Raw genomic sequence first — 16,295 nt, 5'->3', positions numbered from 1 at the left:
GTCAGTAACTATGAATGAATGCTTGTGGGATGATCCACTTGTTCATTAAGATCACCAAATCATCATATTGACCTTTTCAGAAATGACCCATGTAAATAATTTTTATAAATTATCTGAGTCCTGGCAACATTTCAAAATTTAACACTTGAATGCAATTTGGATAAAATAAAATCACATTTTAAACTATGTTATATCTAATGAATCTGTCTTTAATATAAAATTTTAAGAATTTTAATAGTGTTTTTCTTGTAAAGTTTCATGTAAAGTTTACCTTTTTTGCCTTGAAACATAAACAAAACTTGGGTTCACAGACCAGTTCTAGGACTTAGTAGTTGAATGACCTTGAGAAAGATTCTTAAAATCTTTTAGACCCAATTCTCTAATCTGAAACTATGGAAGTAATACCATGGCCTGCCTTATTGGTCCTCCTAGGAGAACTCTAATGCACGTAGAACACTTACCACTGTGCCGGGCATAGCGCGCATGTTGAAATTGCCAGTGCATGGTGCTGTGGGAAGATCTCTTTCCTGACAGCCCAAACTTGCAGTCCATCAGCTAGTCAGGCATGTGCACTGGTGCGCCCCCATGTCTTTTAACCATTTGCTGCTGTTTTTATTTACGCCCAAGCAAAAGGGGACACCAAATTGTTGCAATTAGGAGAGAAAGTAAGAACCCTCAAAGTTTGAGAGAAAATCAAAGCAAAGACTTAGTCACTAAATCTTCCATAAGGAGGAGGAGAACGAGCAGCTGAAGTTTGATGGATTCAATTCTGAATGCAGTTTCTTAAAAGGAATTTTTGTGGTAAGAGACAATGGAAAGATACCAAGTTACAATACAAACCCAAGGGTAGGCCTCATGGAAATCAAAGAAATTGGCACTACAGGCACATTGTAGAATAAGGGAATATTTGAAAAGAGAGGGCTATGTATTTACCATTTTGCTTGATCTACATATCAAAAGCATCTTCCACTGTATATAGAAGATCCTCGCAGGAAACTGTTTCATATGAAAAATGAAAACTAAAATAAAATAAAAAAAGAAAGAAGAAAGTGCTGGAGGCCATATCATTTTCTCTTTTTCATCCTTTTCCCTTTCACAGATTTCAGGCCAGGTGCAAGTATCTCATGCAAACGAATACCTTCCCAAATCAGTACAAAGGCAAAAGAAGATCCTGGGAAATAAAGCATCCACCACACTGAAACGAAATAACATAACTGAGAAGTAGAGATAATTGAGGAAAATTAGGTGGTCTCAACACAAAAGAGCATAACTTTTTTTGTTTCCATCTAATAGCCTGTTACATAATAAAAGCCTACGGTGCTGTTAGGAAAGAAGAGACTTCTGCTCAGTTAACTTTAGAAATATTTTAATTTGACAATATATCTTCCTAAGTGTTTTGAATCAGTAATACTGAAAAATTGAAAGTCAAATCTCCAATGAGCTGAAACCTAGGTGATTTACTATTTGAAAACTTATGTTATTCTACTCATGTATGAGGCCTTAATTCTAATGGACTTCACTGTGGCAAAGATTTTTTTCTTAATAAAGAGGTGTCACTGTTTTTTAAATTATAAATAAGTTAACAGAAGTTTAAGCTTATTTTCTGGGTTTTTGTTATTGTTTTTAGCAGCAAAGAAATTTGTCCAGGCATTGGAAAAATAAACTGTTCTTTTTTTTCTTATTTTATTTGAGACAGAGTCTCACTCTGTCACCCAGGCTGGAGTGCAGTGGTGTGATCTCGGCTCACTGCAACCTCCGCCTCCCCAGCTCAAGGGATTCTCCTGCCTCAGCCTCCCGAGTAGCTGGGATTACAGGCATGTGCCACCACACCCAGCTAATTTTTGTATTTTTAGTAGAGACAGGGTTTCACCATGTTAGCCAGGATGGTCTTGATCTCCTGAGCTCATGATCCACCTGCCTTGGACTCTCAAAGTGCTGGGATTACAGGCGTGAGCCACTGTGCCTGGCAAATAAACAGTTTTAAAAAATGATTTCACACAAAATGAAGGTTTTAAATTGGTCCTAACACCTACTGATCAAATTTATGGTTTGTTTTGATTCAAAAACCCATAACAAGGTTTTTTGTCTTGTTTTTTGTTTTTGAGACGGAGTTTTGCTCTTCTTGCCCAGGCTAGAGTGCAATGGCACGATCTCAGCTCACTACAACCTCTGCCTCCCAGGTTCAAGCAATTCTCCTGTCTCAGCCTCCTGAGTAGCTGGGATTACTGGCATCCGCCACCATGCCACCATGCCTGGCTAATTTTTGGTATTTTTAGTAGAGATGAGGTTTCACCATGTTGGCCAGGCTGGTCTTGAACTTCTGACCTCGTGATCTGCCTGCCTCGGCCTCCCAAAGTGCTGGGCTTACAGGTGTGAGCCACCGCGCCTGGCCTGTTTTGTTTTGTTTTAAAACAGGATCTCACTCTGCTGCCCAGGTTGAAGTGCAGTGGTGTACAATCACAGCCCAACCTCCCGGGTTCAGGTGATCCTACCACCTCAGCCTCCTGAATAGCTAGGACTACAGGAACACAGCACCACACCCAGCAAATTTTTAAAAAATTTTTTGCAGAGATAATATTTCACTATGTTGACTAGGCTGTTTTTGAACTTCTGGACTCAAGTGATTCCTCTACCTTGGCCTCCCAAAGTGCTGGTATTACAGGCGTGAGCCACCATCCTGGGCCCTGATAACAAGGTTTTAAGGGGGAAATTGCATGCATGTTACCTGGAGACTGTGGAAATGTGTACAGAACTCATTGGATTTTTTTTTTTTTTTTTGAGACGAGTCTCGCTCTGTCGCCCAGGCTGGAGTGCAGTGGCGCGTTCTCAGCTCACTGCAAACTCCACCTCCCAGGTTCACGTCATTCTCCTGCCTCAGCCTCCCAAGTAGCTGGGACTACAGGTGCCCGCCACCACGCCTGGCTAATTTTTTTTGTATTTTTTAGTAGAGACAGGGTTTTACTGTGTTAGCCAGGATGTTCTTGATCTCCTGACCTCGTGATCCCCCCGCAGTGCTGAGATTACAGGCGTGAGCCACTGTGCCTGGCCAACTCATTGGATTTTTTTTTTTTTTTTTTCAGAGTTTCGCTCTTGTTGCCCAGGCTGGAGTGCAATGGCACGATCTCGGCTCATGGCAACCTCTGCCTCCCGGTTTCAGGCAATTCTCCTGCCTCGGCCTCCCAAGTAGCTGGGATTACCGGCATGCACCACCACGCCTGGCTAATTTTGTATTTTTAGTAGAGAGGGGGTTTCGCCACATTGTCCAGGCTGGTTTCAAACCCCTGACCTCAGGTGATCTGCCCGCCTCGGCCTCCCAAAGTGCTGGGATTATAGGCATGAGCCACCACACCTGGCCCAACTCATTGGATTTTTAAACAGAAGATTCAGGTTCAAATCCCAACTCCTTGTGATCTAGTTGAGAGACTGGACTACTGTCTTAACTTTCCTGAGCTTCATATAGCCGGAATAAAACCACCTATTGTTTATGTCACATTGCTATGGTGAGATTCGAATAAACTAGCATAAAGGAATAACTCAGTATAGCTCCTGAAATATTTGGGATGGGGTGCAACAAAATGATAGTAATATTTTCCCTTAGAAGCATCACCATCTAGAAAACTGTTCAAGTTGACCTCTCTCACGTGTCCTATTAGTTATCAAGGCCTGTCATTTCTATCTCCTAAATATCTCTCAATTATATTTTCTTCTTTTCATCTTCCTTTGTACTGTCTAAATTAAGCCCCTAGTTACCTCAGGCCTTGACTAAAGTAATGACCATGTAATTCACCCTTACCCGAAGACTCAACTACTGCCAACCCATTCTTTATGTTGAATTATCTTTCTAAAGGATAAATGCAATCACATTATCCTTCTGTTTAAAACTTTCGATGCCTTCCTGATGACCATAAAACAGAATTTAATCTCCCTAAAGTGACACGCAAGGGACTTCATCACTAAGGAGTTTAACATCTTCTACCATTTCTCATCATATACCCTATGTAACAAATACACTATATACTATTATTTTCTCTGAACTTCTATCTTTGCACTTGCTGTTCCCTTTTCCTATGATGTATTTCCCACCCTCTGACTGTGAACAACTATTCATCTTTAAGACACAGCTGAAATGTCACCTCCCATATGTAGCCTTCTCAGAGCACATAGGAAGAATTTATCATTCCTGTAGGACTTATAATTATATCCATTATACCACACCATATTTCTTTAGTAACTTGTTTACATGTCTGTCTCTACTCTGATCTCTGAGCTCCAGTGTATAGCATAGAGCCAAACATGTGGTAGTATTTGATAAATACTTACTGAATTAACAATTGAGAACAACAAAAAAATCGATGGTGTTATAATGGGTTAGCTCATGAATTAATAAGTCCCAAATTAGAAAGTGGCCTTTTATTTTTATAGTGTAGTTGTAGCCTCTGTCTACGCAGGCAAGCAAAAGAAACAGAATTTGGATAATTATTTAGGGATGTCTACAAAACAAAACAACAACCTTTCTGAATCACTTACAATATTACAAGCAACTGTATCTTTGGCCTAAATTTTGAAGTTTAATTTACTCTACTTGTTTAGACATAGCATGAACACAGAGGTATTTTTGTTATTCCTGGAAAATACACATTTCAGATTGTCCATTCTTCCCTTTCCATGCTAGCACAAAGGAAAGCCAGGAATATATATAACAGCAAAGTGGCCTTTATGTATGACTTTGCCACTACCTCTCTGAGTTCGCATTAAGCATGCTCTGTATCTTGTCTCCCCTTCATTAAACAGTACAGGCCTCTCTCTTCAGGATGCTGTGAATTTAATGAGAAGGTTCCGAGGTGGTCCCATTTTTTTCTTTTGTCGGGAAAATAAGAGAAAAAAGCCAAACATCCTGGTGTGCAAAGGTTAGAGCCAGGCCTTGGTAATTAACTGCAGTTAGTGCCTAGCATAGTGCTGACAGTGAATAAATGTTCCTTGTTGGTGATGAAATACTAAATATCAGAACCAGTGTTTCTGGTTCTGCACTGTCATAAAGCTGCTATTATTCAGCATTTATTAGGCAGCCACAGAATATGAGGCATAAACATGACAAGGAGAAAACACACAGTCCCTCCTCTAAATTACAAAAGACAGATGCACAGGAAAGTAGGTGGACCTCGAAATTGTTTCCAAATGGCTCTTTGTAGGAGGATTCAGAGAGTAGGAAAACTAACAGGGAGGCAGGCTGGGTGGACAGGATGGAGTGTAAGAAAAATGGGAGGTGTAAGAGGAGTCAGTGTTTCCATAAGGGGAATAGGGTAGGAGGTCAGGCCAATTTCCAGAATCTTAAGAGTCAACATGAGAGATCCACTGGTGGTAATGAAGACCCCAAAGGAAAAAAGAGGGAAGAGTGTTTATCTTTTGCCTCTCTATGTCTTCTTGGCTAATGAGGACAGGTCTTCCAGCTTCTCTGGATGGTAGTAAGAAAAAAAAAAAACAGGATTCTTTTAAAGTAAGACACTCCCATACTAAATGAATAGTTCTTCCATTTACTAGCCTCGGTTTCCCTGTCTTTAAAATGGAGCAATAATACCTCAAAGTGTTGAGCTGAGAATTAAAAGCCACGAAGCCTATACCTGGTCCACACCAGTGCTTTGCACATAGTTTTAGGAAGCAAATCCAGGAGGCCCTGGAACCTTAGCCTAGTGTCCCAACCTTTGCTATACTAGGTTTCTTGCTTTTCTTGCTTTCTCCTTTTTCTATTTATCAAAGGAGTAATATTTTCTAGAAAGAGAAGATAGAGTTTAAACAAGAAATATTTGTTAATAAATATGTAGACTGGAAGTACCTCATGCTAAAGATCTGTTTACTTCTGAATTTGGGGCCAATGGGATTTTAATTTAGTTAGTAATTTGTTTTAGCAGTCACTAAGCAGAGACCAAAAAAAATCACAGTGGGAACCTTGTAAAATGGTTCTTGGGACCCTCAAGAGCATTTCTTTCAGTATTTTCATCAACTGAGCTGGTCTATATTGTAAGTCTTATTTATAAGGAGGCTTTCAGGCAATTTCACACTGCTTTTCTCTGATGCAGCCCCAAAAAACATGTAAACCCAAGGGATTAGTAGCGACTTAAAGGGAAAATAGTGTAAAGTTACACCATGAACCGAGGCAGCACAGCTGCCTTGATGCACTGTTCCCTTGGGCTCCTACAGTGAATGAAACTTATCTAAGTGGCCCAGTCCACTCCCACACTGCCAGATCGGCAGCCCTTTGTTACAATGTGCACAAGAATTGCTCAATCTCAGGGGGCAGCTGAGTCTGTAATGACTTGCACTGTAGAAACACAGAGGAGTTCACTATCTAGGAATGAAAACTTAAATCTCTTCTTATATTTCTTTGTTGACAGTTGCAAAGCAGGTCTGGGTAGTAAACAAAATGTTTATTCCAGCAATGTTCATTTCATAGGCGGTTCAGATACATTTATTGAGTAGGGCAGCAGCCGAAAATGGAAATGAAACCGGAATGTCGGCTTAGGGCTATGTAGAAATCTTGAAAAAGACTGAATATTCCCCAAATGCAACCATCATGAGGCTGGCATGCTTACACTGATGATCTCATCAGACTGATAATTAATAATCGTGAATTAGGCTAATGAAATCAGATGGGGTAATGAAAGGCAGCCTTCTTCTACTTGTTAGCATTGCTGTTTTCTCCATTATTTAATCTCTAACAGAAATTGACTTTGCCGCTCGAGATCCAATTCAGCCTATTTGACTTTCAGAAAAAAAATTTTTTTAAAATTGTATCAGAGCCTTAAAGAAGGGGCAAGTATGAAAATATTAAGAATCTATACAATGACACCTGCAATGTTGGGAACATAGATCAACTCAGAACAACTGCCTGCATTTCCTGCTCCTTGATAAAACTAAAGAAATTACAAGTAAAGGAAATGATGAAAAGGAATTTTTTTCAAGGCTGGGATTTTTAAAAGGCAGAGATTCTCCATCCCCCAATGGCAGCTTCTTGAATTTTTTGACACACATAGTTTACTAAATAATTAAACTATAATACATCTTCCCTCCAAGGATAAGCACTATAGTAAGACCTAGGAAAGTAATGAGGATCAAGAATGAGCCCTTTGGCCTATAGAACAGAGTTGTGAAGACTTGACCTGGAAATGAAGCAGAGAGACTGCTTGCTCTGGTAAGAATTCACCAGCTGCCTCTATATCTTAAATCTGTAAGAGAAAGGTGGATGTGAGTCTGATGTAATTTGGTTCCTATTTGAGTCTTTACCAAAGAAAGCTTGAGAACCTGCAGAAGGGATGGAGGGCAAAGGAAGCATGTGCTTCTCATTCTTCTTCCCAGTAAGCAGCATGTGGATAAGGGGAGCCTCCATGTGAACTGGAACTGTTTGGGACCCATTCCAGTGACTTCACATGTTCTCCTGTCTTCTGTTTGAATGCCAGTGCCAAAGAAGAGACAGGAAGAATGCATGTGTGAGTAAAGGGTTAAACTCAGCAATATGTGTGGATAAAGTCCCAGTTATTTCCTATCGGATGTATCAGATCTATTTTGAGGTTACTTATCAGTTGGTTATTGTGCTAATAATTGCCATTAAAATTAATACTACAGTTCGGGAACTAGGCAAAGAGCTAACAAGTTTGCTTTTACACAGAGCTTTCCAAAAGCAATCTGTGTAACTTGTTTCTGGAATGCAGCTGTGTAAGTTTTCATTAACATCTTGCAGGTGGAGCCTAATTTTAGTTCAGCCTTGAGAAGGGGGAATTGTTTTCCTCACCATATGCACAGCACCGCAACAGCAGCAAAGCAGGTGGGGTTTTGCCAAGCACTTGTTTACTTTCTTGTTTTTTTATAAAATGGATGATTCATATCGTTAATCATGCAGTTTCTATTTGATTTTAACATGTCTTTAACAGAATAGTCTGGAGTACATTTGACCTACAGTTACTTGAATGTGAAACAAAAGCAATGAAATGGAAAATGATAAGAAAATGAGCAATGAATCCTAAATATAGTGGGGAGAAGCCAGTGAATGAAGTAAAATTTAGAAATACATCTGTTTGGCTACAGAAGCATTTTAAAAAGCAACCTTCCAGATTTTGGTTTGGCAATTTGAAGTTGGCTCAGTTAGAAAGTTCCATATATATACATATGTGTGTGTGTGTGTGTGTGTGTGTGTGTATATATATATTTTTCTTTTTCTTTGCCATTGCAAGAAGGAAAGTATTACAGGAAGGAAGCTGTTGCTGGAAAGAGAGGAGATGAGGGGTCAGAAAAGACAACTGAGATGCATACACATTGTTTTCTCATGCGAGTTCTTCCCTGGCCTTTGAATCTCAGGGAATGGCTGGTAATCGGCTTAAATTTTAGGACTGAGGAAAAAAATATTGTTAAGAATCAGAGAGTGATTAATGACAGTAATTTCTTTTTTCATTTGTTTAGGAACTATCTTAAGATTGACGTTAAGCTTCAAAGGCACAAACTCCATACCTCTACTATGTTTCATATGCTTCACTGCAGTGAACCTACTGTGTGTGTCTCTTTGGATGTGAGGCTAGTGTGGTCTGGCCATAACGTGGCTGCATGTCATCTGGCTTAAACAAGCGCCTTTGAATTCTTCTACCCTGTGGGGTGTGCATGAAAATTCCATTACCTCCACAGAGAGGGGGCAGCTCCATGTGCATATTTGTTTCTTTCAATTCAGTCTCTTGGAATGGATGGAATGTGTGATTACACTATATAGGAGTCTATTGTTCTAAACCTTAAAATAAACCTTTTCTTAAAAGCCCTCTTCTGGACCTTGAAGGTCACCATTCAAGGGCTTTGCCTTTATGGAAGTTCTTAACCTGGTATACAGGTTTGTCCATGAAAGTGCTTTAGAGTGTTCGTGAAAAAGGGTTGTTTTGGGCCGGGCGCAGTGGCTCACACCTGTAATCCCAGCACTTTGGGAGGCCGAGGCGGGTGGATCACCTGAGGTCAGGAGTTCGAGACCAGCCTGGCCAAAATGGTGAAACCCCTGTCTCTACTAAAAATACAAAGATTAGCTGGGCATGGTGGCAGGCATCTGTAATCCCAGCTACTCAGGAGACTGAGGTAGGAGAATCGCCTGAACCAGGGTGACGGAGCTTGCACTAAGCCGAGATAGTGCCACTGCACTGCAGCCTGGGTGTCAGAGTGAGACTCTATCTCAAAAATAAAAAGTAAATAAAGAAAAGAAAACGGGTTTTGTTTTCTGAATAGATATGAATGTGCATATTTCTCAGAAAAGAGTCCATAGCTTTCTTTGGATTTCTAGAAGTATTTTTAAACCCCAAAATATTAAGCACCATTGCCTTATACAGAATGTTTTCAAATACTATTTTTTTTCCATAAGTTATTGGGGTACAGGTGGTATTTGGTTACATGAGTAAGTTCTTTAGTGGTGATTTGTGAGATTTTGGTGCATCCATCAACCAAGCAGTATACACTGCACCATATTTGTAGTCTTTTATCCCTTGCCTCCCTCCCACTCTTCCCCCCAAATCTCCAAAGTCCATCATCATTGCTATGCCTTTGCGTCCTCATAGCTTAGCTCCCACACATCAGTGAGAACATACGATGTTTGATTTTCCATTCCTGAGTTACTTCACTTAGGATAATAGTCTCCAATCTCATCCAGGTCACTGCAAATACTGTTAATTAATTCCTTTTATGGCTGCGTAGTATTCCATTATGTGTGTGTGTGTGTGTATGTATGTACGTATGTATATATATATATCACAGTTTCTTTATCCATTCATTGACCGATGGGCATTGGGGTTGGTTCCACGTTTTGCAATTGTGAATTGTGCTGCTATAAACATGCTTGTGCAAGTGTCTTTTTTGAATAATGAGTTCTTTTTTTTTTCTTTCGAGATGGAGTCTCGCTCTGTCACCCAGGCTGGAGTGCAGTGGCGCGATCTTGGCTCACTGCAACCTCCGCCTCCCAAGTTCAAGCGATTCTCCTGCCTCAGCCTCCTGAGTAGCTTGGATTACAGGCGCGCGCCACCATGCCCGGCTCATTTTTTAATTTTTAGTAGAGATGAGGTTTCACCATGTTGGTCAGGCTGGTCTCGAACTCCTGACCTCGTGATCCGCCTGCCTCAGCCCCCCGAAGTGCTGGGATTACAGGCGTGAGCCACTGCGCCCGGCCAAATAATGACTTCTTTTCCTCTGGGTAGATACCCAGTAGTGGGATTGCTGGATCAAATGGTAGTTCTACTTTCAGTTCTTTAAGGAATCTCCACTCTGTTTTCCATAGTGGCTGTACTAGTTTACATTCCCACCAGCAATGTAGAAGTGTTCCCTGATCACCGTATCCACATCAACATCTACTGTTTTTTAATTTTTTTATTATGGCCATTCTTGTGGGAGTAAGGTGGTATCACGTTGTGGTTTTGATTTGCATTTCCCTGATTATTAGTGATGTTGAGCGTTTTTTCTATGTTTGTTCACCGTTTGTATATCTTCTTTTGAGAATTGTCTATTCATGTCCTTAGCCTGCTTTTTGATAGGATGGTTTGTTTTTCTCTTACTGACTTGTTTGAGTTCATTGTAGATTCTGGATATTAGTCATTTGTCAGACATATAGATCGTGAAGATTTTCTCCCACTCTGTGGGTTGTCTGTTTACTCTGTCAACTGTTCCTTTTGCCATGCAAAAGCTCTTTCGTTGAATTAGGTCCCAGCTATTTAGCTTTCTTTATTGCATTTGCTTTTGAGTTCTTGGTCATTAAATCCTTGCCTAAGCTAATGTCTAGAAGGGTTTTCCCAATGTTACCTTCTAGAATTTTTATAGTTTCAGGTCTTAGGTTTAAGTCTTCAATCCATCTTGAGCTGATATTTGTATAAGGTAAGAGATGAGGATCCAGTTTCATTCTCCTACATGTGGCTAGCCAATTATCCCAGCACCATTTGTTGAAAAGGGTGTCCTTTCTCCCATTTTATGTTTTTGTTTGCTTTGTTGAAGATCAGTTGGCTGTAAGTATTTGGGTTTATTTCTGAGTTTCTATTTTGTTCCATTGGTCTATGTGCCTATTTTTATACCTGTACCATGCTGTTTGGGTAACTATGGCCTTATAGGATAGTTTGAAATCAGGTTGTGTGATGCCTCCTGATTTGTTCTTTTTGCTTAGTCTTGCTTTGGCTATGCGAGCTCTTTTTTGGTTCCATATGAATTTTAGAATTGTTTTTTCTAATTCTGTGAAGAATGATGGTGGTATTCTCATGGGGATTGCATTGAATTTGTAGATTGCTTTTGGCAGTGTGGTCATTTTCACAATATTGATTCTACCAATCTATGAGCATAGGATGTGTTTCCATTAGTTTGTGTCATCTATGATTTCTTTCAGCAGTGTTTTATAGATTTTCTTGTAGAGGTCTTTCAACTCCTTTGTTAGGTATATTGCTAAGTTTTTTTTTTTTTTTTTACAGCTATTTTAAAGAGGTTGAGTTCTTGATTTGATTCTCCACTTGGTTGCTGCTGGTGTATAGAAAAGCTACTGATTTGTGTGCATTAATCTTGTATCTGGAGACTTTGCTGAATTCTTTAATCAGTTCTAGGAGCTTTCTGGAGGAGTCTTTAGGGTTTTCAAGGTGAAGGACCATATTTTCAGCAAACAGTGACAGTCTGACTTCCTCTTTACCGATTTGGATGCCCTGTATTTCTTTCTCTTGTCTGATTGCTCTGGCTAGGACTTCCAGTCCGATGTTGAAGAGGAGTGGTCAGAGTGGGCATCTCTGTCTTGTTCCCATTCTCAGAGGGAATGCTTTCAACTTTTCCCCATTCAGTATTATGTTGGCTGTGGGTTTGACACAGATTGCTTTTATTACATTAAGGTATGTCCCTTGTATACCGATTTTGCTGAGAGTTTTAATCATAAAGGGATGCTGGATTTTGTTGAATGCTTTTTCTACATCTATTGTGATGATCATGTGATTTTTTGTTTTTAATTATGTTTATGTGGCATATCACATTTATTGACTTGTATATGTTAAACCATCTGTGCATCCCTGGTGTGAAACCCACTTGATCATGGTGGATTATCTTTTTGATATGTTGTTGGATTTGGTTAGCTAGTATTTTGTTAAGGATTTTAGCAACTATGTTCATCAAGGATATTGGTCTGTAGTTTTCTTTTTTGGTTGTGTCCTTTCCTGGTTTTGGTATTAGGGTTATGCTGGCTTCATAGAATGAGTTAGGGAGGGTTCCTTCTTTCTCTATCTTGTGGAATAATGCCAAAAGGATTAATACCAATTATTCTTTGAATGTCTGGTAGAATTCTGCTGTGAATCTTTCTGATCCTGGACTTTTTGTGTTAGTAATTTTTTAATCACCATTTCAATGTTGCTGCTTGTTATTGGTCTGTTTGGGGTATCTAATTCTTCTTGATTTAAGCTAGGAGGGTTGTATTTTTCCAGGAATTTATCCATCTCTTCTAGGTTTTCTAGTTTATGTGTGTAAAGGTGTTCATAGTAGCCTTGAATGATGTTTTGTATTTTGGTGGTGTCAGTTGTAATATCTCCTGTTTCATTTCTCAGTGAAGTTATTTGGATTTTCTCTCTCCTTAGTTAATCTTGCTAATGGTGTATCAATTTTATTTATCTTTTCAAAGAATCAGCTTTTTGTTTCATTTAACTTTGGTATTTTTTGTTTGTTTGTTTCAGTTTCATTTAATTCTGCTCTGATCTTGGTTATTTCCTTTCTTCTGCTGGCTTTGGGTTTGGTTTGTTCTTATTTCTCTAGTCCCTTGAGGTGTGACCTTAGATTGTCTGTTTGTGCTCTTTCAGACTTCTTGATATAGGCGTTCAGAGCTATGAACTTTCCTCTTAGCACTGCCTTAGCTGTATCCCAGAGGTTTTGATAAGTTGTATCATAATTGTCATTCAGTTTGAATAATTTTTAAATTTCCATCTTGATCATTTTTGACGCAATGATCATTCAGGAGCAGGTTATTTAATTTCCATGCATTTGTGTGGTTTCGAAGGTCCCTTATGGAGTTGATTTCCAGTTTTATTCCACTGTAGTCTAAAAGAATGCTTGATATAATTTCAATTTTCTGAAATTTATTGAGGCTCATTTTATGGCCTATCATATGGTCTATCTTGGAGAAAGTTCCATGTGCTGTTGAATAGAATGTGTGTGTATTCTGTTGTTGTTGGATGAAATGTTCTGTATATATCTGTTAAGTCCGTTTGTGTCAAGGTATAGTTTAAATCCATTGTTTGTTGACTTTCTGTCTTGATGAACTGCTGTCTTGATGACCTGTCTAGTGCTGTACTGAAGTCCCCCACTATTATTGTGTTGCTTTCTATCTCATTTCTTACATCTGTTAGTAATTGTTTTATAAATTTGGGAGCACTAGTATTAGGTGCATATATGTTTAGGATTGTGATATTTTCCTGTTGGACAAGGCCTTTTAGCATTATATAATGTCTCTCTTTGTCTCTTTTAACTGCTATTGCTTTAAAGTTTGTTTTGTCTGATACAAGAATAGCTACCCCTGCTCACTTTTGGTGTCCATGTGCATGAAATGCCTTTTTCTACTCCTTTACTTTAAGTTTATGTAAGTCCTTAAGTGTTAGGTGAGTCTCCTGAAGGCATCAGATGGTTGGTGAGTTCTTATCCATTCTGCGATTCTGGATCTTTCAAGTGGAGCATTTAGGCCATTTACATTCAATGTTAGTATTGAAATGTGAGGTATTGTTACATTCATTGTGCTCTTTGTTGCCTGTGTACTTTGTTTTTTTGTTTGTTTGTTTTTTGCTTTTGCTTTTTAGCTTATATTCTTGTTTTACAGGTCCTGGGTGACTTATGCTTTAAAGAGGAAACACAAGAAAATGTGTTTCCAGGATTCCTTTCAAGGTTTAGAGCTCCTTTTAGCAGTTCTTGCAGTGGTGGCTTGGTAATGGCAAATTCTCTCAGCATTTGTTTGTCTGAAAACAACTATATTTCCTTCTTATATGATGCTTAGTTTTGCTGGATACAAAATTTTTGGCTGACATTTGTTTTGTTTGAGGAGGCTGAAGATAGGGCCCCCAATCCCTTCTAGCTTGTAGGGTTTCTGCTATCTGCTGTTAATCTGATAGGTTTTCCTTTATAGGTTACCTGATGCTTCTGTCTCACAGCTCTTAAGATTCTTTCCTTTGTCTTAACTTTGGATAACCTGATGACAATGTGCCTAGGTGAAGATCTTTTCGCAATGAATTTCCCAGGTGTTCTTTATGCTTCTTTTATTTGGATGACTAGGTCTCTAGCTAGGCCAGGGCAGTTTTCCTCAATTATTCCCCCAAATATGTTTTCCAAGCTTTTCGAATTCTCTTCTTCCTCAGGAAAACCAATTATTCTTAGGTTTGGTCATTTAACATAATCCCAGCCTTCTTGGAGTCTTTGTTCATATTTTCTTATTCTTTTTTCTTTGTCTTTGTCGGGTTGGGTTAATTCAAAGACCTTGTCTTCGAACTCCAAATTTCTTTCTTCTACTTGTTCAGTTCTATTGCTTGTACTTTCCAGAGCATTTCGTATTTCTAAAAGTGTCCACAGTTTCCTGAATATTTTATTGTTTTTTCTTTAAGCTATTTATTTCCTTGAATATTCCTCCCTTCACTTATTGTGTCATTGTTTGGATTTCCTTGCATTGGGCTTTGCCTTTCTCTGGTCCCTCCCTGATTAGCTTAATTACTAACCTCCTGAATTCTTTTTCAAGTAAATCAGGGATTTCTTCTTGGTTTGGATCCATTGCTGGTGAACTAGTTTGATTTTGGGGGGGTGTTGAAGGCCTTGTTTTATCATATTACCAGGATTAGTATTCTGGTTCCTTCTCATTTGGGGAGGCTCTATCAGAGGGAAGGTCTAAAGCTGAAGGCTGTTGTTCAGATTCTTTTTCCATGGGGTGTTCCCTTGATGTAGTACTCTCCCTCTTTTCCTATGGATGTGGCTTGCTGTGAGCCAAACTGCAGTGACTGTTGTCTCTCTTCTGGGTCTAGCCACCCAGCAAGTCTACCCAGCTCCAGGCTGGTACTGGGGATTGTCTGCACAGAGTCCTGTGATGTGAACCATCTATGGGTCTCTCAGCTGTGGAGAACAGGTGTCCACCAGTGCCTGTTCTGGTGGACGTGGTGAAGGGTGAAATCTCAAATACTATTTTAATGTAACAAAGACACAGTAGTTTATTTGGCTAATGATTATAAATAAAATGTAGCATTTGTCAGCTTTCCTCTTATAGTGAGTCTGCCTGACTTAGGAAAGTTTACACTTTAAGTTGGCCGAGATTCTTTCCCTAGGATATCGTAAATCTTTCCCTATCTCTGACCTATAGCCATGCTAAAAGAACACCTAAAAGAATGTTAGATTTTCTAAAGATTTGTTCCTTTATTCGACATAGATCTGTTAAGCACCTGTTATATTTGAGGTACTTTTGGATTTCAGAAATATATGACTCAGTCTCTCTCCTTAAGAAGGACCCAAGCCTGTGGCAGAGACATTCAGCCAAGAAAAGAACTCAACTAAATGGTCTATTTGTAAAAACAAAAAATCATTTTGTGGGGCCTCAGATTTTTCACATCATATTTCACACTCTCATTCTGAGATGTAAATGAAAAGATTTTTAAAAATGACTGTGACCCTTTGGCAAGATGACAAGAACCACACCACACCCAAACCTGTTTGTTCTGCTGTCTTCGTCCACCCACTGGCAGATGTGGCTGCAGGGGGCTGTGTGGGTGACAGAATGCAGCGATGGAACTTTAGAATTGGCTCCTGTGAGTGGAATCGGGGGAAGGGTCATCAAAAGGCAGGAAGGAGCCAGTGCGTTTGAGACTGAGGCTAAGTAAGCATTTTTGACTGATTTGCTGTTACAGATTCCCTAAAGCCTCATCAGATTGTGATTTTGCAACTCTCTTGAGCACAGTCCTAGTTTTCACAATGCCCTCTCATTTTCACTGACCAGACCCAGTCTTTGGATGAGATCTCTCTCTCCCAATCTGGACCTCAGACTCTGTTACTATTTCTTCCATTCCCCAACATCTGAGGTGCTTCTCACTCAATCCCAAATTTTCCTTTGACCCCAACTTACTTACTCACAGGAGTAGGAGGACAAAGAGACAGGGAAATAATTTGATGAGAAGCAGGGATTGACTACTTCCAATTATTTTTCACTGTAACCCATACTATCAACAACAGATGACATCGATTTGATCTTCCCAGTACTATTTGTTCTTAGCCATATTCAGAATGTAAAATTTAGGGCCAGGCATAGTGGCTCACACCTGTAA

At 39.4% G+C, this 16,295-nt stretch overlaps 1 protein-coding gene and 1 pseudogene across 27 annotated transcripts in view; both read left to right on the top strand.

The window, feature by feature from the left end:
* ADGRL2 (adhesion G protein-coupled receptor L2) overlaps window positions 1–16,295 on the top strand; it is a 681,918-nt gene that overhangs the window by 362,760 nt on the left and 302,863 nt on the right. The gene's annotated exons all lie outside the window — the stretch shown is intronic.
* LOC100978146 (hsc70-interacting protein-like) overlaps window positions 15,657–16,295 on the top strand; it is a 33,829-nt pseudogene continuing 33,190 nt past the window's right edge.

This window comes from Pan paniscus, chromosome 1 (genome assembly GCF_029289425.2).
Source record: "Pan paniscus chromosome 1, NHGRI_mPanPan1-v2.0_pri, whole genome shotgun sequence".
Classification (NCBI taxonomy): domain Eukaryota; kingdom Metazoa; phylum Chordata; class Mammalia; order Primates; family Hominidae; genus Pan; species Pan paniscus.
This window is presented reverse-complemented; position numbering and strand designations above follow the sequence as displayed.